Below are 26,229 nucleotides of genomic sequence, written 5' to 3'. Positions count from 1 at the left end.
ATCATCTGCATACTTACTCATCCAATTACCACCCCAACATCCAGATCATTAATGTATATGACAAATAACTTTGACCCAGTACAGATCCCTGAGGCACACCACTAGTCACCGACCTCCAATCTGACAAACAGTTATCCACCACCACTCTCTGGCATCTTCCATCCAGCCACTGCTGAAGCCATTTTACTACTTCAATATTAATACCTAACGATTGAACCTTCCTAACCAACCTTCCATGAGGGACCTTGTCAAAGGCCTTACTGAAGTCCATATAGACAACATCCACCACTTTACCCTCGTCAACTTTCCTAGTAGCCTCTTCAAAAAATTCAATAAGATTTGTCAAACATGATCTTCCACGCACAAATCCATGTTGACTGTTCCTAATCATACTCTGTCTATCCAGATAATTATATATACCATCTCTAAGAATACTTTCCATCAATTTACCCACCACTGATGTCAAACTCATAGGCCGATAATTGCTAAGTTTACTCTTAGAACCCTTTTTAAACAATGGAACAACATGAGCAATACGCCAATCCTCCGGCACCATCCCCGTTTCTAATGACAGTTGAAATATTTCTGTCTGAGCCCCTGCTATTTCCACACTAACTTCCCTCAAGGTCCTAGGGAATATCCTGTCAGGACCCGAAGACTTATCCACCTTTATATTCCTTAAAAGCTCCAGTACTTCCTCGTCTTTAATCATCAAAGTTTCCATAACTTCCCTACCTGTTTCCCTTACCTTACACAATTCAATATCCTTTTCCTTAGTGAATACCGAAGAAAAGAAATTGTTCAGAATCTCCCCCATCTCTTTTGGCTCCACACATAGCTGTCCACTCTGAATCTCCAAGGGAGAAATTTTATCCCTCACTATCCTTTTGCTATTAATATAATGGTAGAAACCCTTGGGATTTATTTTCACCTTACTTGCCAAAGCAACCTCACATCTTCTTTTAGCTTTTCTAATTTCTTTCTTAAGATTCTTTTTACATTCTTTATATTCCTCAAGCACCCCATTTACTTCATGCTGCCTATATTTATTGTAGAGATATCTCTCTTTTTCCGAACCAAGTTTCCAATATCCCTTGAAAACCATGGCTCTCTCAAACTTTTAACTTTTCCTTTCAACCTAATAGGAACATAAAGATTCTGTTCTCTCAAAATTTCACCTTTAAATGACCTCCATTTCTCAATTACATTCTCCCCATAAAACAAATTGTCCCAATCCACTCCTTTTAAATCTTTTCGCATCTCCTCAAAGTTAGCCTTTCTCCAATCAAAAATCTCAACCCTGGGTCCAGACCTATCCTTCTCCATAATTATATTGAAACCAATAGCATTGTGATCACTGAACCCGAAGTGCTCCCCAGCACAAACCACCGTCACCTGCCCTGTCTCATTCCCTAACAGGAGATCCAACACTGCCCCTTCTCTAGTTGGTACCTCTATGTATTGCTGCAGAAAACTATCTTGCACACATTTTACAAACTCCAAACCATCCAGCCCTTTTACAGAATGGGCTTCCCAGTCTATGTGTAGAAAATTAAAATCTCCCACAATCACAGCCTTGTGCTTACTACAAATATCTGCTATCTCCTTACAAATTTGTTCCTCCAATTCTCGTTCCCCATTTGGTGGTCTATAATACACCTCCATAAGAGTTATTACACCTTTCCCATTCCTCAATTCCACCCAAATAGTCTCCCTAGACGAGCCCTCTAATCTATCCTGCCAGAGCACTGCTGTAATATTTTCTCTGACAAGCAATGCAACACCTCCCCCTCTTGTTCCTCCGATTCTATCACACCTGAAGCAATTAAATCCAGGAATATTTCATTGCCAATCACACCCCTCCTGTAACCATGTTTCTCTAATAGCTACCACATCATACTTCCAGATATCAATCCATGCTTTAAGCTCATCCACCTTTCTTATAATGCTCCTAGCATTAAAATAAATGCATTTGAGAAATTTTCCACCTCTTACTTTCTGCTTATCATTAATGGTGCAAACAACTTAACTATTTTCTTTTTCTTCCTTCTTCCGTACATTTGTTCCTACACTCTGGTTCCCTTCCCCCCCTCGTATCTAATTTAAATCCACCACAGCCTCTCCAGCAAACCTACCTGCAAGAATATTCGTCCCCCTCCAGTTCAGATGTAAACCGTCCCGCCGGAACAGGTCCCACCTTACCTGGAAAACTGCCTAATTATCTATAAATCTGAAGCCCTCCCTCCTGCACCATGTCTTCAGCGACGTGTTGATCTGCGCTGTCTTACTATTTCTAAACCCGCCTGCACATGGCACTGGTAGCAATCCTGAGATTGCTATCCTGGAGGTCCTGACCTTTAACTTGGCGCCTAACTCCCTAAACTTACCCTTCAGGACCTCCTCACTCTTCCTACCCAGGTCATTGGTCCCTACATGGACCACGACATCCGGCTGCTCACCCTCCCTCTTGAGAATACCGAGAACTCGATCTGAGATATCGCGGACCTTGGCATCAGGGAGGCAACAGACCATCCGGTATTCTCGATCTCTTCCACAGAACCTCTTATCTGTTGCCCTTACTATCGAATCCCCTATCACTACTGCTCTCCTCTTTTTCCTCCTTCCCTTCTGAGTTCAGGGTCCTATCTCGGTGCCAGAGATGCAACCACTGCAACTTGTCCCTGGTAGGTTGTCCCCATCAATGGTATCCAAAATGATATACTTATTATTGGTGGGTACGGCCACAGGGGTGCTCTGCTCATTCTGTCTATTCCCCTTCCCTCTCCTGACCCAGCTACCTGTCTCCTGACTCTTAGGGGTGACTATCTCCCTGTAACTCCTCTCTATTGCTGCCTCTGCCTCCCAAATGATCCGAAGATCAGAACTGTGATCAAAAGGAGATCAGAAGGAGATCAAAACTGTGTACAATGTAGTCTCACCAGTTACTTTCAGTTTGACCTCTTTACTCTTTGATGCAAATTATCTGATAATAAAGGCCAGCATACTACTTGCTGCATCCATTGTCACTTATGTACAAAGTCCCTTTGAACATCAACGTTTAAAGAATACTTTTCTGTTCAATGCATCAAAGTAGATGACCCTGCATTTTATTGCTTAGTGTCTCTCTTGGCCACTGATGTCACTCAGTACACGGAATAACCTGGAATTTGGGGCTTCTGTTGGCTAGTCATCTTTTGACTCTTGGGTTAACTGTCAGCTGTACTCCTCTTAAACTCATGAGGCCTCTGAGAAAGGATCTAATACTTTCCCGGTGTATATGATGAATAAACACTTCATTCTGTATGATGTCATTCTGTATGGTACCTTCCCTGATGAAGATGGCGGAGTTTGTCATCGAAACGTCGGTTATAATTGATACCTGGCTGGAAGCCAAAGAAGAGTTTATTCATCATGAGGCCTCTGTTTCCCATGCTGTTCCTGTGTGGTGTCTGTGAAGTCTTAATATGTTTCTCCTAAGTCCCCAGAGCTTTTGTTTGCTGCCCCTTTTGTGAATTGCCACAAAACGCATAAATTCAGCAGAGCAAGACTGGCAGTCTGCACTTAAGGTGAGCTACAGCCCAGTGTTCCCAAGCAGATTGGTGGTTATGCACAGGGCGCTGCTCCCTGGGAGAAACGGCCTTAGCAGTCATGCAAATTTTAATGTGATGAATGACTGGTTATATCGTTTAGGTGTTGGTTCGGGTATCCAGGAAACTGGCTGCTTTACAATACGCTGCCTTCGCTAATGGCTGTAATTTCATGTGTCATTGAAAGGACAATGGCGCTGATAATGCAGAAGCCCAGGAGAAAGTGGGGATCACAACCTCCTACCCTACAGACTAAAGTGCTACCAAGCAAGTTAAGCTGCTACTTGAAGCTGATGGGTGTGCCTGGATTGTAGATAAACTGACAAGTGTTTTGTTCTAATGGTGTTAGAGATTATATGTGTGCTTATTGAATAGTGGCATTGATAAGGTGGACTGGTTTTAATCATGCTTCTTGCTATTTAACCCATACAATGTTGATGTATGAATTTGAATCTCAATAATGCATTAAAGACTGATTATATACCGTGGTCGGCATGGTAACGTAGTGGTTAGCACGACACTCTTACAGCTCGGGGTATTCTGGAGTCTCTGTATGTTCTCTCTGTGGAATGTGTGGGCTTTCTCCGGGTGTTCCGATTTCCCCCCACAGTCCAAAGATGTACCACGTAGGTTAATTGGTCATTATAAATTGTCCCGAGATTAGGTTAGAGTTTGGGGGTTGCTGGGACAGTGAACCTTGAAGGGCTGGCAGGGTCTGTAACAGTAAAATAAAAAGTAAATATATTCTTGGACAGTAGAGAGGAACTTGTTTGCATTTGATATTAATGATGAATAATGAGACCACTGTCTGCATATAGTGTAGAATAAACTGTTAGTATAATAATGAAGTAGTTTTAGATGTACTGAGTAGGGCACTGTCAAATCAGACATGTTTCCTTGTGAGCAACACACATCAAAGTTGCTGGTGAACGCAGCGGGCCAAGCAGCATCTGTAGGAAGAGGTGCAGTCGACGTTTCAGGCCGAGACCCTTCGTCAAGTTGCGTTCACCAGCAACTTTGATGTGTGTTGCTTGAATTTCCAGCATCTGCAGAATTCCTGTTGTTTATGTTTCCTTGTGAATTTTTTTTCAAAATCTAACCTTTATTCAGTGCAATACTTAAGTACCAGGAAAGCCATAACTTGTCTATAGTCGGGAATTGCATTGCTGCATTTTCACTAGGAAATTCTTAGAAACAGAAGCAATGATTATTTATGGTTGTCTGTCTTTATGGAATAGTTTGACTTTAGCTTGCTGCCAGTCTTAATGTTATGAAACTGCTCTGCTTCAACGTTCAGCTAGATCCTGGACTTCTTGTCAGATTGCCGGCAGGTGGTAAGAGTGGGCTCCCTCACCTCCACCCCTCTGAAGGCTGATTTATACTTGTGCGTCAAATGTATGCCGTAGGTACCGCGTACCCTACGCTGTAGGGTGACATGCACCTCCCCAAAAATGTAACTCACGCGTCACAGCGACGCAGACCGCACAACTGTGATTGGTCCGCTTGGTAGCATCGCATTTCCTCCTACGCATTTCCGGTTGCTTTTCTCCGCTGTGTCTGTACACTGATGCGAAATAAATGGTTGGAGACGATGAACCAAATCGTCAAATCTTCCTGCTGACATCCGAAAATATTTGAAATGCACTTCCTCGTCCATGTCTCTCATGACAAAACTCAACATAGTGGCATAGAAACCCCACCGCCAACTAGCGTTTTGGTGGTGAATTGCAGAGCGACGCAGACACAACTACGCCTGCTCGCTACGGCGTAGAGCCACGCAAAAGTATAAATCAGGCCTACGGCGTAGCCCGTACGCACAAGTATAAATCAGCCTTGACTCTCAACACGAGCCCCTCAGGGCTTTGTAAAGTCCCCTCCTTTACTCCCTGTCGACCCATGACTGTGTCGCCACCCACAGCTCTAATCTGCTTATTAAGTTTGCCAACGACACATTGATTGGCCTAATCTCAAACAATAACAAGGTGGTTTACAGGGAAGAAGTCATCTTTCTGACAGAGTGGTGTCAAGAAAACACTCTCTCCCTCAATGTCGCAAAAACAAAAAAGCTGGTTATTGATTACAGCAGGAATGGAGACGGGCTAACCCCTATTGACATCAATGGATCTGGGGTTGAGAGGGTAAACGGCTTTAATTTCCTGGGCATCCACTTCACTGAGGACATCACATGGTCTGTACACACCATCTATGTGGTGAAAAAGGCACAATGGCACCACTTTCACCTCAGACGGTTGAGTAAGTTTGGTATTGGCCCCCAGATCCTAAGAACTTTCTACAGGGCCACTATTGGGAGCATTCTGATTGGAAGCATCACTGCCTGGTATGGGAACTGTACCTCCCCTAATCGCAGGATTCTGCAGAGAGTGGTGCGGACAGCCCAGTGCATCTGTAGTTGTGAACTTCCCATGATTCAGGACTTTTATAAAGAAAGGTGTGAGAAAAGGGCCTGAAGGATCATTGGGGACCCGAGTCACTCCAACCCCGATCTCTTCCAGCTGCTACCATCCGGGAAACGGTGCCACAGCATAAAAGCCAGGGCCAACAGACTCCGGAACAGCTTCTATCACCGGGCTATCAGACTGATTAACTCACACTGATTTGAGTGTTTTCTATGTTACATTAACTGTTCTATTTATTATAAATTACTATGATTGCACATTTAGACAACAAAGATTTTTACTCGTGTATGTTGCGCAGAATGTAAGAAATAAAGTCAATTCAATTTTCCCATGAACTTTACCAAAGTTATCTCAACCAATGGAACTGATGCCACTGTGATCAACTGCTTTCACTCGTATTCTTTCCCTTTCTGAAAACAATCCACCTCAAGGAGGTATTTAGTTTCTAAGTGCTTTAATTCCTTTCATGCATGCAATCCCAGCACACCTGCAGCTACCTGGTCTGTAACCAAGTGGGCTTCAATTCAAACTTTGCAGACAATGATTAACTGTTGTAGGATATTATGGTTTAAACACATTAACTCTTATCTTTGTGCTGTTCCACACATTTCACACAGTTAATCTTGAATAAGCAGTGGAACATGTTCTGCTAACAAGTCCTATTGGAGAATGAATCCAATCTCCCAGAATAAAAACTTGCATTGCATTCCATTCCATTACTAATCTCCTCAATTTCATCAAAAAAATTAAATAGAGTATTTTACAAGCAAAAGTTATTAAATGAAGAATAATTGATCTTTTAAGTATTCTAAAGTGTCCCTGAATTGTATGGAATTACATGTATTTGTGCAGACATGCAGGTGAAATGGGGGAAATTACAGCCGAATGTGGTTGATATATGTTTGGGGTAGTGATAAAAAAACAAGTGGGGCCAGTCCCTCTGCACAGTCATAACAAAATATCCGAGATGGGGAAGTCATTTATCTGGTTAACAAGTGTGTCCATTTACTCTGTAATTGTCCCAGATCAGCTGAGGGATTTTAGGATGAAAGTGTCAGGTTACCAATGATAGAAGTGGGACAATTACAGAAGTCCAACAACCAAGACCCTTGGAATTCTTTCCTTAAACCCTACCTCTTATGTAGCTCTGGGCAAAGTCTACAGGGGTGTTATAAATGCAAGTTGGTGCTGTAACTGGCAGCATCATCTTTGTAAGGAATAGAAGGAAGTGCCTACGTTCTTAGCCCCAGACAAGCCTGTGGAAGGTAGTTCTTTTCTTGACACTTTCTAAATCTTCCTACCTGGTTTGCAAAAATAACATTGCATGTGACCTTGAGTTGAGCATCCAGCATCAACTCCTCACCTTTGCAAAGGCAACCTCCTTTCTGTGCTTTGTCCTGCCTATTCTTCATGTCCCAGATCTTATTTACCTTTCCACTCCGTGGAACACTTAGCATTACTCCTTCCTGATCTGTATTGTCTTAACTTGGAGATCCTTGCTGGCCCTTTCAAATCTCCTTATTTATCTTGTGGATTTATCTCTATTGGCAGGCTTGCTATAAGACCATAAAACATAGGAGCAAGATCAGGCCATTCAGCCCATCGATTATGTTCCAACATTCAATCATGGCTAATTTGTTATCTCTCTCAATCCCATTCCCCTGTCCTCTCCCTATAACCTTTGTCACCCTTGTTAATCAAGAATCTATCAATATACCCAAATGACTTGGCCTCCAAGAGTCTTTGGATTCCACAGATTCACCACCTTCTGGCAAAATAAATTCCTCCGTTCTAAAGGGAGTCCTTATATTCTGACTGTGTCCTCTGGCCCTAGACTCCCCCACTATTAGAAACATCTTCTCCACGTCCACTCTATTTAGATCTTTCAGTATTCGGTAGGTTTCAATGGGACCCCCCCCCCCCCATTCTTCTAAACTCTATATAAGACCATAAGTGCACACCCAGAGCCGTCATGCATTAACCCTTTCATTTCCCAGGATCATTCTTGTAAACCACCTCTGGACCATCACCAATACCAGCACATCCTTCCTTGGATAAGGGCCCCAAAACTGCTTTCAGCCACCTTGGCCTCACACTTGCCTTTTACTTTCTGAGCTCTCCTTCCTGTCCATGTCCCTGTTCTCCTTAAAATTCAAGTTTTGATAAGCATTTGGTTACCATCCCAAATATTTTCTTTTCACTTCTCCATTTCTATTCTTTTTATTCAAAGAAGTGCTGTCTTCCTATAATATTGCTCTACAGCCTTCCCTTAATCTACAGAAGAGATGCATTCCAGGACCACGTGCAACTTCATAAATTAGTTGAGGGCATTGATTATCAAAATTCTGTTCCAATGCATTCTCCCTCGCGCTCTCACAGACACATTGTCTCTGCCTGTCCCTCCTCTGATTTATTTAAATTACCAGTCATGGCAAGTAGTACCCCTTTTGAGTGAATCTGAAAGATCTTGCATTTAAAGAAAAAGGGTACTCTTTCCATTCTCCTGACCAATATTTACCTCTCAAACACTGTCACTAAATATTATCACATTGCTGTTCCATGTGCAGCAGCAGTAACCAGACTTCACTGGCTGTAGTTCCTTTGGGACATCCTCAGTTTGTGGTAGGTTGTTGTATAAATGCAACTTCTTTATGTAGTATCAACAATAGAATAAAAATGCCTGAGTTTTTAAAAATTTATAATATGTGCTGTGTTTACGAGAGTTGGAGAGCAAGCAATGGGAGGGACAAAATTACAAATGTTAATATTCCTCATTTAGGGTAGCAGCTTTATATGACTATCAGGCTTGTGAATTCTGGTGCATGATGTACTGATGGTAAGGTTGTGTTGACTGCTGGCCAAGGAGATTTTGATAGCATTATTTAGATGCCACTGAAATTACTTAATGAGCAACACTAGGCTGTGTGCCAGAATTTCTAAGCAAAATCTGTCTTGTGTGGAAATAATTGCTCAAGTTAGGATGGACTGGTTGGGGTGGTACGGGAGGGGAAGTGATTTTTAAAAATTAGTAGGTTTAAGTTGAAAGTTGGATGCATTCCATTCCAGAGGCTAATTTGTAGAGTTAAACAAATGATTTAAAGTGTGAGGTTTTTAATCTATTGCTGAACACTGCAGCACATATGCTAATACACTGCATGCAAATAATAGCACGTTTTGATAGCCATCCAAGTCTCTCAATTTTTTTTTCATTTCTATGCTTTTTGATAAATATTATAGATTTACTAAAAGGTAAATAACTGAGAGCGGCTTAGTGTGAATCTGTAAATTTTTTTTAAAGATCTTTTTGGATTGACAAGTAAGAATGTAAATTATTCATAAAGCTAGCAGTATCCACAGCAAAATGAGAATGAATTATTTTTCCACAGCAAAACTCATAAATGGAGTCTTTAAAGGCTTATATTTCATTTCTGAGATGTGCCTACTTTTCTGTCACATTGACATCAACAAAGTGCTCATGTTTGCAAGCTGATCAGATCTGATTCTGTCATTCTCGTTATTTTTGTGGGTTTGGGTTGAGAATTCATAGCTTGTCAGATGGTTGTTTTGTTGTGTAATTGCAGTTTTTGCCACAGGCTATCAGCATAATTTCCATAACATTCCAGCACATTTTGTTTTATCTTTAAAAGCTACCAAAAGAAAATTATAGTAAGAATTGAGATCTTAATTGCCAGCCTCCCTTTTATCACATTCTATGAGGTGAATAGTAATGTTTTGTGAAACAGATCTCCATTTAATGAGAAGAGATGGCTTTTTCAATTTCTCACAGTTTAACACATCAACAATAGGATTCTTTAAACAATTATTTTATAATATTAAGAGGATTAATTTTTACTTATCACAACTGTTAAATTTTATCTTGTGGTACATCTGATGTAGTCTTGAGGAGGTATCATAGTCTATTATATTTACAAACTTTTTTAGTAGACTTGGAATTCAAGGAGCTGTGAAATTTTAAACGACTATATCTCTGTGTCCTCCCATTGGCTCTGGAGTTTAAATCAACTATTTAATGGGTGTCATTAAGTGCAGGCCAGTAGTTTATTGAGCTCCTCTTAATATCTAGATCCAATCAGAATAAGAACATGAAAATTAGTTAATTTTGTTGTTAGCTTCAGTTGTTACTAAAGCAATAGGTTCTTTCTTTAATAAAATTTAGAGTTTCAGCTGTTCCCTTGTGAACGCGCTAACAAGGTTCCACTCACTGTGCAGTTGGTTATCACACATCAACCTTTATTGGTAAACATTTTAATGCAGATTGACCTTAGATTAAGGAAACTAGCGGTTAAATGTAAGAATGTACCTTTTTAAACTAACAAAGGAATGCCTGGGCAAGGCTGAAAGATTATGAACATAATTTGTGAGTTGTCACCCTCTCTGTATCCACAGCTAGAGTGCCTATGTTGCTTTCTAAAAGTTACGAGTGGTGCATAAGGATAGTGATAACCCTTACAGTGATTTACAGTGTCAGGTATTCTGTGCTGGGCTGTCCAGCATGACGATATGACAAAGTGAAGAGTGGCCAGCTGTTGAAGAATGTCTGATGGGCGTGGGAGTGTGAGGTTTTTAACGTAGTGGAAAAGTGCCGGGGTTGTGCATCTAAGTAATTGCTGTTAGAGCAAGCATGTAATAATCTTGGATTAAATGTGCATAGGTGAATATAATAACCTGTCACTGCAACGAGGAAACAAAGGCATTCCTGCGCAGCAGAGTGAGTGATGAGTGGATCAACACCTTGCTAAAGTGCCTGTGGCAACATTTCAACCCTAATGCCTTCAGTTGGGGGTTGACAACACAGCATGAAACACCAGCTCACATTTAATCAACGAAAGCCAAACTCATGAGCTGTCTATCACGAAGGCTGTTTTTATCTCTTTGACTCTATCACTCTGGAATGCCGTACCGTTTAAGTGCCTCATGACTGATCGTCTGAAGGAACTGCAAGCCTTTAGGATGCCACCACCTAGACATTGTGATTAAGCCAGCTGCCTCTTCCTCCTCAAAACTTCAGCAAATATATCTGAGCGTTCAATTGTTTCTCTTGGCAACTGCATTTGTGCCAGAGTTCAGTGATCGTAGTTAGTTAGTGGTGTTACAGAGATTTTACTGCACAACAAGAGTCCATTTGAAACAACTGGTCACTACTGACTATTTCACTCCAATCGCAGAGCACCCAGACAAGCACTTGAGTTTCAAAGGCATTGGAGGCATGAACCAAATGTGGGTGAGTGAGTGAGGCCTCCGTTGGTCAGGGTCAACCATGGGTGTCACGTCCTGGCTGTCTAGATATGCAAGCCTGGGCAGTACGATATGGAGAGCGAGCTGTTGCCCACGTGGCGAGCTCCCCCTCTCCATGCATCGGATGAACCCAAAGGAACGGCAGCAGCTGATACAGTTTGGTACGGGCAGCATTGCAGGAGATGCCAGTCCGTGTTGAGCTTGACGTAGGACTGCCTTAGGGTCTCTGGCTCTGATTTTTCCCTCGGGGGTTTACTCCGGAAGCCTTCCTCACGAGTGGGTATAGCTGCAAGGCAGCAGAGGTTTGAGATCAGAGTTTTCCTTCTAGTTGAGCTGCCAACCATGGCTGTCGAGCCCCATCTGCTCAAAGCGACTGGTTTTAAAGCACCAGTAACCTGCCTTTGCCCCTTCTCCTGTCAGTAGAAATGGTTCTGCCAGGGTTAGCAGCCAAGCCACACGTGAAGGCCAGGAGCTGGACTTGGTTGTAAGAGGCTATTTGAGATGCACGCCATCTGGAGCTTGTCCCCATAACTACCCCTGGCTATAACAACCTTAAAGAACCAATGGTTATGGGTGCAATGCAGCCAAGTGCAGTGGTTGGCATGAGTGTAGTGGAGCAAAGGCTTGTTTCTACACTGAATGACTCTATGGTCATGACACCACATTTCATCCTTCTCCAGCTAACCTTCAACTATCTTGCTCTTTATGCATTTACCCACTTTGACCGCCACATGTAGTGGGAAATTTCAGTTATTTGTGACTATCCTGTATGCAGTCATGCCTGAATGCAGTAAAGCATAGCCAGCAATGAGGCATGAAAAGGGGAAGTAACACTTATGCCATGTAAGTACCAGGCAGTGAACATTTCCAATAAGTGAGAGTCTATCCATCCTGTAGTTGATACTTAGTAGCGTTAAACTTACCATGTACCCCACTGTCAATATCCTGAGGTGGTCCTCATAGACCAGCCACATCAATACTGTGGCTTTAGGGTAGGTCAGATATCTTGGCATGAGTGACTTCCTTCCTGGTGCCCCAAGGCCAGTCCATAACTGCATTACACAATCAACAATATTCTCTGGGATATCCTCAACCTGCCATGGTAAATGCAATGCTTGCTTCTCTTTGTACTTGCACTCCGTCCTGTCCCACCTATGACACGCCTCGTACGTCAGCATGTTGTTCAACTTCAGTTCAGTGTTTAACATGCTCACCCCTCAGAGGCTGGTGGGTAAGATGTACTCTCTGGTTCTCAGCACCCCTTTCAGTGACGAAATTTTGGACTTCTTGATGGAAAAACTCCATTCAGTCTGATTTGGCAACGGCATCTCAAGCTCCATCATGCTGAATGCTGGTGACCCCAGAATTGTGTGCTCACCCACTGCTGACTCTCAACTGCACTGCCAGACCCAGCTCAAACTGCAGCATCAAGTTCACCGATGATACAACAGCCTAGGCCTCACCAACAACGACTCTGCATACAGAGAGGTAGAGAGGCTTGTCAAATCGTCCCAGATCTACAACCTGAGACTCAGCATGGACAAGACAAAAGAGATGATGGTGGATTTCAAAAAGGCTCAGGCTAACCACCTCTCCATTACACTACAACGGCTCTGCCACGGAGAGAGTGAAGAGCACAAATTTCTTTGGTGTGTGCATAATGGACGACCTCATTAGTCAAGAAGGGAGAGCAGTGTCCACACTTGGAAAAGACTGAGGCTCCCCACCCCCATTCTAGCACTTTTTTTTTCCAGGAGCACCATCTGAAATGTCCTGTCTGGCTGCATCGTTTTTGTGGTATGGAAGCTGCAAGGCATCAAACTGCAAGGCCCTTTTGGTACACTGTGTACCATTTGGAGTTGTAGACCACTACAGCACAGAAACAGGCCCTTCGCCCAGCTAGTCCATGCTAAACTGTTATTCTGCTTAGTCTTATTACAACAGGATAGAAGCTGCCCTTAAGCCTGAAACAAGCTTTCAGAGCTTTGTGTCTACTGCCCGATACGAGTGGGAGCAGAGTGAATGTTCCAGATTTGGGAACAGCTTCTTTCCAACTGTGATAAGACTGATGAACGGATCCTGACACGGATCTGGGCCGTACCCTCCAAATATCCAGACTTGCCTCTCGGTTTTTTTGCACTACCTTACTTTCCCTTTTCTATTTTCTATTTATGATTTGTAATTTAAATTTTTAATATTTACTATCGATTTGTACTCCAGGGAGCACGAAGAGCAGAATCAAATATTGTTGTGATGATTGTACGCTCTAGTATCAATTGTTTGGCAACAATAAAGTATAAAGTATGTTCAGAGTGGGTGGGGGTCTTTGATTATGTTAGCTCTTTTACTTGAGACAGGGGGAAGTGTGATTAAGTGTGAATGTCCATGAAGTGACTAATTTAGTCCCTTATGCAGTGACAGACAAATAATCATTTCATTAAATACCTTGAGTTATCCTCCAAGACCAAATTTTCACTGGTGAGTCACAGATAAAGGGATATCATTGCGAAAGAAGGTGTTGGTCACTGAAAACTCAGGTGCATAGAAATCTCTTCACTTAGGGTAGTGAGTCACTCAAGCAGAAGCTAGATTATTAGATGAGGGGGATAAATAGTCATTTTAAAGATCAGGGAACTGAGGGTTAAAAGAAAGAAGCATAGAAGATGATTTGAGGCCAAGGTGGGTCAGCTGTGGTGATATAAGAATGGTGAGCTTGGTTTGAAGGTCCTGGTGGCCTTTTCCCATACCTGCTTTCCTTTGTCCATGTAACCATGCCAAAAAAATTATGGAGTGTACTTCAGGGAAAAATAATGACTTAACCATGAATCAACTACACAATTTATTTAAACAAATGGTAGAATTTCTTCATAATTAAGTGATTAATTGGACTTGTATTTTAAGTGTTAATTGAAACAAATTAGTTTCTATTAAATCAGTGCGATACAGTGAAATTTCTTTGGAAAGGATAGGACTTGTATAAATCATGCATCAGTGAGGCATAACAAAATGCAGCAGATTACTTTGTTTGCTCCCTAAGCACACTCTAATCACTTGTAATTTATAAAAATGACAGTGGCGGTATGAAATTTAGTGAGAGTTGGATTTGATCGTCATTACTGCCCAGTATTTAATATTTTCATTCAAGTCATGGACTGTACATCATCACCTTGGCTGCTGAAGCAGAGACGGGTACTTAGAAATATCCAAATGGAGCAAATATCAGTGACTGAGATAAATGAGTTTCCCGATACTTGCTGAACTGTGTGTTCATGTGTGTGTATGTATAATAGATAAAAAAAGATGGCAAAACGAGATTTATAAACTCAGTGAGCCAAATGAGGTATTTGACAAATAAAAGCTACCCATCACCTTCTCATACAGTACTGCGTAAAAGTCTTAGGCACATATATACAGCTAGTGTGGCCAAGACTTTTGCACAGTACTGTAGTAATTTTATGTATTGCACTGCACTGCTGCTGCAAATAAAATGATTTCATGACATGTCAGAGATGGTAATCCTGATTCTGATATGGGTCTATTATGGACTGAGGGTGGGAAGGGACAGAGAGAGGAGAATCGTGGTTGGGAAAAGGAGCGGGGAGGGAGTGGGAAGCACCTGAGCGACATTCTGTAATAATCAATAATCCTAACGTTTGGAACGAAATGACCTTGTCTGGTGTCTCAGGGCTGGGTGTGTCTGCACACGCACCACACCCTGCGCACGGCACTCCTTCTCTACCACCTGTCCCACATCCCTCCCGCAGCACTCCACCCTCGCCCTTCCTAGTATCCTTCAATCCCAGCAGATTGACAAACTCACTCTCCACTTCACATTGACAAATGCGTTACAGTGCAAAAACCCTGGTCACCCTGGCTGTGTATGTGCCCAAGACCTTTGCACAGTACTGTATATTCAAGATGCAGAGTTAATTCTGAAAGATGATTGATATGACAATTATTTTAAAGTAGTTTTTAATAAAATGTGGAGTTATAAAACAACAGGGACCATTGGGGAGAAATTAGGTTTGCATTATTTTGCAACATTCTACTTGTTGAAATACACGCAATTTTAATAGGTAATTGAAAGCAAACAGTCTGAACATCTGGTATTTATAATAGTGAGGTAGCATCTACATTCAGTGGCTACTTTATTAGGTACAAAGTAACAACCTGTACACCTTGTTATTGCAAGTATCTAACCAACCAATCGTGTGGTAACAACTCAGTGCATAAAAGCATGCAGACATGGTCAAGAGGTTCCGTTGTTCAGGTCAAACATCAGAATAGGGAAGAAATGTGATCTAAGTAACCTTGAATGTGGAATGATTGTTGGAGCCAGATGGGGTGATTTGAGTATCTCAGAGCCTGCTGATCTCCTGGAATTTTCACACACACAGGGTTTACTGAGAATGGTGTGGGGGAAAAACAAAAATCCAGTAAATGGCTGTACTGTGGGCGAAAGCACCTTGTTAAGTTGACAGGAAGGCAACAGTAACTTAAATAGCTACAAGTTACAACAGTGGTGTGCAGAAGAAGTTCTCTGAACGTACAACATGCTGAACCCTGAAGTGGATGGGCTTGCAGCAGCAAAAGACCACAAATATATACTCAGTAACCACCTTACTGGGTACAGGAAGTAACTGGAAAAAAAATATGGCCACTGTGTGTATGTTTAGCATGCATGCTGGAAGAATATGGAGTACTCGATTACTGGTGAAGTCTAGTTTAATCATACATGAGATTATTATACTGCTTCCTGCATAGGATGCACATTCTCTGGATTTGACTCCTTGTGTTGGTATTCTCTGCAAATTCTTCCCACTGCTGTTCCTTGCTTCTTGACTATTTGTTTGAAGGAGCTCAGCAGGTCTATTTGCTTGAAGGCTTTCTGCCATTGGGTAGATAATGTCTCTTCTCTTCACCACATTCACTAGGCATCTGTGAAATTGTTGGTAGCACAATTTCTGTTGTTTGTAGTTTGCATTAATATACTGTAAATCTTCTTTTGTGAGGACAAGACAACCTGATTTAGAATCCATTGGCTCTCTAATGCTTAAGAGGGCAGTCATCACTCTTAATTTTGCTGCAGTGTGGTAAATCTTGTCAAATATTTGATTCTGCTTATGGAAGCCAGCCTTAATGCAGTCAGCATTGGTTAAGGATGTTCCGAAAAACTGAGCGTGTGACATCTGTTCTTCCCCGTGGATTTTTAGCCTTTTTTAAAAAAAAAAGCTCTGTCATTTTCTCCCTATCAGTTTACTAATGCTGGGCAAAATAATGAATGTTTGGTTGGTGAAGATGAAAGATGAATAGCAATCTGCAGAAAGAAGCGAGAAAGGTGGTCGCCGCTGAGTATACTATTCAGAATGGTTTTAAAGTTATTTTAACTCCTGTTGTGCAATCTCTTCTGCAAATTGCTGTTCTGTGAGCTCTTTAACTTTAAATCACAGAGCTATCCTTGTGTTCTGAAGTCTGAGAAGTTTGAGGAAATGTCTACTTTCTCAAATGAACCAAAACCAGAAGAGTAAAACAATGGTGTACACCAGTGGGCTGGCATACAGGGACCGGGCTCACTGATCAGCGAGAGAAGTAAAATTCCTATCGAAACCAAAGAAAAAGTAAGTTTCAGACTTACCTTTATCTATCCGTCTGTTTATTGTATCTACCCAAAATTTTGGGTTGGTTTGCCATTCCTAACTGGCTCCAGATTAACGTGGTTGATTCTCTAACTACCTGTTGAAATGCCCTGTGATAAATCACTGAGCTGAGGTGCTAATTAGGTTTGTCAATAAATGCTGTCTGCCTGGTAATAACTGCTGTGTCCAAATACACAAGTACATGGTTTAACAGAGAAATGGAAAATGGTAGGTGTACTCAGCAGCTCAGTTATAGCAGAGAGAAAAGAAACGAGTTAACGTTCCAGCCCTTTCACTTTTCAGACTTCATCACATTTTCTGGTTTTCCTTGCCATTTCTAGAATTAATTTGAATGCTGGCTGTGATTGCCCACACACGTTCACCCTGTCTTCGAGGACTGCAACAGCAAAGCAGGCGATGTTTTTTTGCGGCAGAACAATACACGCACAAAATGCTGGAAGAACTCAGCAGGTCAGGCAGCATCTATGGAAATGAATTAGCAACTGACGTTTTGGGCTGAGATTTTCTCCTTTTTGTTTTTCTCCTCTGAGAGTGCAGGACGTGTCCAGCCTGATCTAAGTTGCTGGTGAACGCAGCAGGCCAGGCAGCATCTCTAGGAAGAGGTACAGTCGACGTTTCAGGCCGAGAACCTTCGTCAGTACTAGCTTGAATTCAAGCTGTTGCTTGAATTTCCAGCATCTGCAGAATTCCTGTTGTTTGTTGTTTGTCCGGCCTGATCTGTTTGATGTGTCTTCTCTCTCAGCATTTTGTACTCCGACATTCGTTTGTCCGTGTTCTTATTCTCAAACTGCTCCCATTCACACACTGAGCAGGACGACCTTGTGTACAGTTTCTCTGGTAACCCTGCTGTGCTCTTTCAGAGACTGCCCAGCTCCCCAACCTCCCTGTAGCCTAACCAGCTGCTATTGTCTCCTTCTCAGTTCTGACAAAATGTCTTTGACCTGAAATGTTAACTCTTTCTCTTCCCACAGAAGTGCACCGACTTTGAGGTATTTCAGCATTTTTTTGTTTTGTCCTACAATTGCAACAATCGCAGTTTTTCTTTTATTTTGACTGGCCAAAATACATTCCTGTTCTATCCAACGGTTTGTGCTACCTTTAAAATATGTTAATACAATGGTGATTTCAAGGTAAACTTAACGAGTTCTGTGGTTGGGCGTGGAGTGCTATAGAAATTCATAAGAAAAAATATCTACGTGGGTGAAATTTAATGTCCATGTTAAATGTAATGTCAGACTTTAATTTTGGATTTAATCTTGTAAGGTGTGATCATTGTGATAATTTAAATTTTTACCATATCTTGTGCATGGTCTTAGTATCATACTGTTAACTGCTGCAAAGAGCAACTGAAGAAAGATGAATGAAGAAGTGTGGGACCTAAAGAAGTGAGGGAAATGAAGGGGAGGTCGGTCAACAGTGTGTTTGAATGGCTGATTCCAACTGAGCTGAGTGCAAATTCAATACCGACTTCAATAAATCAAAGTTTTTGGGACATGGGTGATAATTTTTGCAGCATTTCCTGCTTTGCCATTGCAGGACTAGGAGAGGGGCTGGACATGCAGAGTGCTCCGTGTCCGATATCATGACCAGCATTTGGCTGAATTCTGTAAACGGCAAGGGCAGCCAGCGCACGTGATTAAGTCTGAAACCTTGTCAACAAGTCACAAGGCTCCAAATCAAGTTGACTGGGACATTATTTCTGAAGCGTGATTGAACTGTGCTACAAATTGCTGTAAGCAACCAAATTAAATTAGGAGGCAGAATTGGCCATTTCTCTTCCATTCTTTCACATCAATGCAGTTTGTATTCTTGTGCTCCATCCATCACAGGCAGGCATGCTGTTTCCCTTCCACTTTCCGCAAGCCCTATCAGCATTAAATAATTCCAAGTTGAGATGGTTTTCAGGCACCCGACCATTGCAGTCCTATAATCACATCAGTTCCTTCACCTGCAGAGTGTGTCGATTCCTTTGATGTGATTTTTGTTCTGCACACTTTGGTTATGAAGTGTTCTACAAACTGATCAACATTTAGATTTTTTTTTGCAAAAATCAGAATTTAAATATTTTCGGATTTGTATTTGGAGTAAATTAGAATTAAGTTTTAAGACAATCCATAGGGGTTGTGGGCAAGTTCAAACTAGTGGTTTGTCTTTGTGCATTGGTCAGCAAATTTGTAGTTCTCTCATAAATTTGTGAATCATCTTTTTAAATGTAGGACTTGCGTTGTGATATTACTACCTGGATGTTTTAACGTCCAAGGTAATTTTGCTCATGGGAAGCAGAAACTCTGATCGTTACAGTCCAAAAACTCTTATTTGCTGACACCATGTATCACGACAGAAATCGAAAATGAGTGGAAGCATAAGGTTTGATTCAGTTTTACCTGTCTGGCTCTGCAATTTAGTACTGTGTGCATGTACTTGTGGCTTCTGAATGCACTAGGTGAGTTGAGGGTGATCTCAGTCCAAGGGTAAATTTAGCATCAACAGTGTTGGGGACATGTGTTATGACCAAAGGAAAAAATCTGGCTGGAGTTGCTAAGCACTTAAGTTCGTGTGTTTATTAGGTGTGTCAAAAATAAAACGTACAAACATTAGTGAAAATAGGGAAAAGAAAACTGCCAATATTTACAAAAGGATATCTACCAGAAAACACAATAATAGTTGCAGTGTGAACTCCTGGCAGCATTTTTTTTCTCTCCCTCCTTCCCTCTCTCCCCCCTCCCCCCCCCTCTCCCCCCCTCCCCCCTCTCCCCCCTCCCCCCTCCCCCCCTCCCCCCCTCTCCCCCCCTCCCCCTCCTCCCCCCTCCCCCCCTCCTCCCCCCTCCCCCCCTCTCCCCCCTCTACCCCCCTCTCTCTCTCTTTCCTCCCCCCCTCTCTCCCTCTCCCACTGAGAGTGAAGAGCCCCATTCATTAGGCACTAGGTACTACCATCTTTAATGACCCACAAAGTTAACAAAATACTACACATGAATTAGAACCAGATGCACCCCACATGTAATTACAAGCATATTACAAAATAAACGGAAGTATCAACCTTAAATACTGTATACAAATAACATACACATTTATATGTCCCCATTACTGTAGAAATGGATGTTCTCCCATGTATGGTGGGAAAGGCACCATAAAGCCAACCCAAGCACAATAGCTCAGTTTAGGACCCATTATGAGAATATACCAGTAGAAGACATTGAACTGCATACTCTCAGGGCAACAACAGCTGAATGACAAAGTAATGTTTTTGTGTGTGTGTATACACGTGCGTGCACCTTAAGTGCTGTCCGCCACAAATAGTGGGTTGCTCTTACGCAAGGACTAGATTTCTGTGTCACCTTTTAACAATATAGCTGTCTTGTGTATCAATGCGTGGAGTGGCAGAAGACTGAATATATGGCTGTTTGATGCATAGTTGAAAGTAACAGAGCAGAAAACCTTAAGGGTATTGCTCCCTAGAGTAAGAGTATAAAGAAGTGGACTAGCCATAGGGCTGATAGAGAAATGCAAAGAGCATGAACTGGGAATGGGATTAAAGACTGGGGTGGGAAGACGGTACTGTATTCGAAGGATGGATATATTTGTTGAAGGCAAGGATAATCTTAAATCTGGTTTTGCTAGTAAGGAACTATTGGACAATTCCCTGTACTTAGAAGCTAAGAAGCGGGTGTAGGCCACACTTGGCTCCTTAAGACTTTGTTATTTAATCAGACTGTGACTTATTATAACCTCGTCTCTGCATTCCCATCCTGAGGTAACTGTTCAACCCTTTGCAGACTTGAAAGAGTAAATTTTCTTCTTGTACAGTTCTGTGCAAGAGTCTTAGGCGATTATATTTAGCTAGAGTGACTGAGACTTGTGCAAAGTACTGTATATAAAATAGGAAGGTGGTTGGAAAATTGAAATAAGAGTACTTAGCTTTGTATTAGCTCAGTATTAAGTGTTATTTGGGAACTGGAAAGATAAATATACAGTACTGTTCAAAAGTCTTGGGCTCTATATCTTTATATCTATCTAATCCTTTTGCACAAGACCGCACTGCTGGTAGAAAAATTTAATTTTAAGATGTTGCAGTGCAAATCGGGGGGAGGCGTTATTATACCTGTTTTGAAATCACTTCAAAGGATCAGGATGGGAAGCTGAAAGTTGTTAAAATCAGGTGAAACAAAGCAGATTTTTATTACACAGTAAATAGCTTAAGATGGTGCTCGTGAAGCACAGCGATGACCTGCTGGTAGCAAACACAACTATTAACTACTTTAACAACAGGAATTCTGCAGATGCTGGAAATTCAAGCAACATACATCAAAGTTGCTGGTGAACGCAGCAGGCCAAGCAGCATCTATAGGAAGAGGCGCAGTCGACGTCCTGACGAAGGGTCTCAGCCTGAAACGTCGACTGCGCCTCTTCCTATAGATGCTGCTTGGCCTGCTGCGTTCACCAGCAACTTTGATGTATGTTGTTTATTAACTACTTTATTAGTTACACTTTCTAGAAAACAATCCCTGCAATCAATAGCCTATAATTTGCCTTTTGCATTTAAGCTATTGAACCACCTGTAAGACCTGGCATTTTTGTGCTGTGAACGGGAGACTCGAAGGTGAAGGATTGTTGTGGTGGAGTCCAGGCCCGAGAGCAAGGAACCAGCCAATGTTTGACTGATTAAGCACCAGGACAGATTGGAAAGGTTGGATGTGGGCCGAATTGAGATAGCAGACTCCAGGCCTGAGTCTGGGAGCATGGAACAAGCCGCTGTTTGACCAGATTGAAAAGGTCAGGGTGTCGGGGCCCGGAGGTGAGGCACGACCTGGTGTTCAGCTCGCTGCTTTGAGCTTTACATGTCTCTGCACTGAACTGAGGTTGTGGCCTGCGACTAACAGACTCCTGAATCGGCTGTAACTGAGTTTGTGGCTGTGAACTCACTTTGCGTGAACTTCAGTTCCGAATGTTATTCACTTGCTCTTATTGTTTGCACGATTTGTTTTTTTCTGCACGTTGGGTGCTTATTGGTCTTTTTAATGGATTCAATTGGGTTTCTTTGTTTTGCGGCTGCCTGTAAGGAGATGAATCTCTGGGTTGTATGTAGTATACAGACTTTGATAATAAATATACCTTGAACTTTGAGATAGAAGTTGTATTTTACAACAGTGTGAACAAAGTTGGAGGAGCTATTAAGTAATGTCATTAGAATTATTTGGTATTTAATGTTTCAGTAATATTTGAATAATCTTTGTGTGAGTGTGTATAGGTTGATTAAGCATTCTATATTTAAATAATTAATTGCAGGTTATATGTATAAATGTGTGAATTGCATACGTCATCACATTACCACATGTTACATGTGCACTTCGCTTAAAGTAAGCATGAATTTAGACTGGCATTCTTGGACACCAGTGTCTTCATTTGAATCAGTTTAATGTTTTGAATTTACAAAACATGACAAGAATATGTTGTAATAATTATACTTTGCTTCTAAAGCTTGTATCTGGGTGGATGAGGGTCACCCCTTCATTGGTCATTAATATACATATTATCCCATTCTTCATGTTCTGTTGTTCTGACACGGCCTTTTTTAGTTATACAGCAGGATTAGTGCAAACAACTTGTTTTTTTTTCTGATTAGTTTGTGTTGCATTGTGTAAGTAAATATCTTGGATGGCACAGTAGTGTACAGTTAGCATAATGCAAGTGACCTGGGTTCAATTCCCACTGCTGTCTGTAGGGAGGTTTTGCATTCTCCTTGTGACCGTGTGTGTTTCCTCTGCGAGCTCCAGTTTCCCCCCCTCCACACATTCCAAACCTATGCAGGCTAGTCGGTGAGTTGGTCATGTGGGTGTAATTGGGCAGCGCAGGCTCCTGTGGCAGAAGGGCCTGTAACAGTGCCGTATATTTAAATAAAATACAACTCGGTGATCTCCTTTACAATTGCCACAGTATAATTGGCCGCCACTGTTTTCATTTCTTCCACAATTGTAACATGCATTTGATAAAAATTCTCACATCAATTGACAGACATTTTGAGTGGCTAATTTAGATGGGCTAAAAGTAATGGATGAGTGGATTATAGACATGATCCAAGGCTCAGACAGGTATCTTTTAAAGCGTGGTACTGAGTAATACCACTGGCAGCTTCTCTCAATGAATATAGTAGATGTCACGTTGCAAGAAGTATTTACTAGGAAGAAGTATTTTTATTTATTGTACTAGAGGGGACAGGAGTATGATTTCTCACTATGCTTGAATCCCAGGGGCTGCCTGGGTACTTTTTAAATGTGTCTTTGCACTGCATTGAGCAATACTACAAAATCGTGTAGGAGTTATCTATTTCAGGTGATCAGTCAGGCTGTACCTCTCGACACAAAGGTTGAATATGAGCTGATACAGTGAGTACACAGTATGTTTTCATGTGTTGACAGGATGATTTGTTAACCTGAAATCCCTTGTGGTTATTTTAAAGACCTATACGACTAATAAAGGTTAATGGAATGAAATGTGCATTATGAACACAAAAGATTATAAACGCAGAAGATTATAAACACAAAGCTAGCATTCACCCTTTTGAGTTCTTTATATGCCAATGCTTTTCGTAATAGTTATTACAGAAAATAGATTGTCATCATTCTTACCGTTTATGAGATGTGGCTGCTGAATTTCAGAATCAGAATCAGGTTTATTATCACCAGCATGTGGTGTGAAATTTGTTAACTTAGCAGCAGCAGTTCAATGCAATACATAATATAGAAGAAAAATAATAATAAAAATAAAATAAGCAGATCAATTACAGTATATGTATATTGAATAGATTAAAAATCAGGCTAAAAACTATTGTGTTCTTTATACATACTGTGGGTTACTAAGAACAAACTATATTCTGGAAGAATTAAAACTAGAACTTTTATTTACAGCAACAACTAAAACCATATTTCTTATGAAGCCATGTTCTGGATCATTCTCTCATTTCTGAGCCTGCTCCGAACTCTGTCCAATCACGTTCTTACACGTGACATGTGATATCACCACATCTTCCTTTCCTTAAAAAGAAAAACAATGAGCAACATTGATCAAAACAAATGAATAATTTAACGTGTCTCTATTAGTTTCTTTGGGGGTTTACGAACACGAGTAGACCTTCTAAGCCAGCGGTCCCCAACCACCGGGCCGCAAAGTATGTGCTACCGGGCCGCGAGGAAACGATATGATTTGGTGATATGAGTCAGCTGCACCTTTCCTTATTCCCTGTCACGCCCACTGTTGATCTTGAACGCACGCGAGGTCATTACCCGCACGTCATCCGTGTCAGCGCTGGAAGGAGATCAACTCCTCGCGCTTGCAAATGACGGCGGGCTGAAAAGTATGTTTGTCATAACATCTCTGCCGGCATTCTGCATCAAAGTCAAGGCTAAATATCCTGAGATAGCCATGAAAGCACTGAAAACGTTGCTTCCATTTCCAACATATCTCTGCAATGAATGCAACGAAAACTAAATTGCAGAATAGACTGGACATAAGGAACCCCCTTCAAGTAAAGCTGTCTCTCATCACCCCTTGATGGCACCGTCTTGTTGCAGGGAAACAAGCCCAGAGCTCCCACTGATTCAGCGATATTGGTGTGTTGCAATGATTTTATATGTTCATATGGGGAAAATATGTGCTGTGTGTTTAATATCCAAACATTACTTAAAACGTTATGATGCTATTGACTTGTAAGTGACCTATATAACCATATAACCATTACAGCACGGAAACAGGCCATCTCTGCCCTTCTAGTCCGTGCCGAACGCTACTCTCACGTAGTCCCACCAACCTGCACTCAGCCCATAACCCTCCATTCCTTTCCTGTCCACATACCTATCCAATTTTTCGTTAAATGATAATATCGAACCTTCCTCTACCACTTCTGCTGGAAGTTCGTTCAATACTTACTTCAAGCTCCCTTGATACTCATGTGAGGAAAATATGCGCTGTGTGTTTAATATTAAATTTGTTAGATAAACCCTTTTAGAAACAAAATTGAGTGTATTAGCCACTTATCATCTATATTCTGGTCGTGATTAACACCCCTCCCCTCCGAACAGAATCGCCAAAAACGATCTGTAGAAAAAAATCGGCACGTAGCAAGTCACGCCTGCACATTGGTGCCCGCGCAAAACTTCATGGTCGTGGTGGTCTTTCTCGGGGGAAACACAACGTATTTGACTGCTACTCTTGTCCGTTGCAACCCTACACGCCCCCCCCCCCGGGTCGGCTGGTCCATAAGAATATTGTCAATAATAAACCGGTCTGCGTTGCAAAAAAGGTTGGGGACCCCTGTTCTGATCTGGTAACAAAGGGATGGGCCTGGGGGCTTTCTTTATGACTTCTTTTACTGTTGCCGCATTGGAATCAAATTCTGTTCTCTCTTGCTCTTTCATCAAGTCACTGTATTCTGACTCTGTGTCACAGTCCAGGACTCAGCTCTTTTCACTAAATTCAGTCTCTCACAGGCAGATAGACCCATTATTGACTGTACATTCTTTGGCACCACCACAAATGAAAGCGTGTGCACCATATTTTTGTGTGGTACTTTTGCCACACATGTTCCTTTAACTGGAATGTCTGCACCTGAATACCCAGTCACTTTTATATTTGTCTGATGTAACTTTGGTCTTGGCTTTGATGCGTTAAACTCAGATTCTGCAAGAATATTTACTTGTGCTCCAGTATCCAGTTTAAACAGAATATTATTTTGGTTCACTTGCAATGGAATAGTCCAATCATTCTTACTTTGTTTGTTTTCACAAAGCACATCTATACAAAACTCCTCAAGTTCATTTTCAAGCACTGCATTTACTTGTTTTATTTTCTTTCTACTTCTGCAACAGCGTGAAAAATAATTACTCTTACTGCAGTCATTGCACATTTTCCAATATGCTGGACACTCTTTTGGCCGGTGCTGCTGCTCACAGCGATCACAAAGTTTTTTCCTTTCAGATAGCGTCTTGCTCTCTGTCGGTTTCATTGTCGCTTCATTATTTTTTCTAATATGTTCACGCTTTACAGCGTCCACGCAACTCTCAACAAAAAGCTCATTTGCCTGTGACATCACAGTTTCCGAAGCTTTGTACAACCTCAAAGCTTTTTCCAGGTTGATGTCTTGTTCTCTTAACAGTCTTTCTCTCCGACCATTATCCAAAATGCCACAAACAATTCCATCTTTAATGAGGGAGTCTGTGAGCTCTGCAAACTGGCAAGTTTTACTGTGGTGTACTAACTCCGTAACAAATTGATCTATCGTTTGATCAGGTCTCTGCTGACATTTGAAAAATTTGTACCATT

The 26,229-nt window shown here is 41.6% G+C and overlaps 1 protein-coding gene across 9 annotated transcripts in view; it reads left to right on the top strand.

Annotated features, from left to right (window-relative positions):
* Positions 1–26,229, top strand: part of mast4 (microtubule associated serine/threonine kinase family member 4) — a 435,748-nt gene that overhangs the window by 143,742 nt on the left and 265,777 nt on the right. The gene's annotated exons all lie outside the window — the stretch shown is intronic.

The sequence above is a fragment of the Mobula hypostoma genome, chromosome 5 (assembly GCF_963921235.1).
Source record: "Mobula hypostoma chromosome 5, sMobHyp1.1, whole genome shotgun sequence".
Lineage (NCBI taxonomy): Eukaryota > Metazoa > Chordata > Chondrichthyes > Myliobatiformes > Myliobatidae > Mobula > Mobula hypostoma.
The sequence above is the reverse complement of the archived record's forward strand: the minus strand, read 5'-3'. Positions and strand labels throughout refer to the sequence as shown.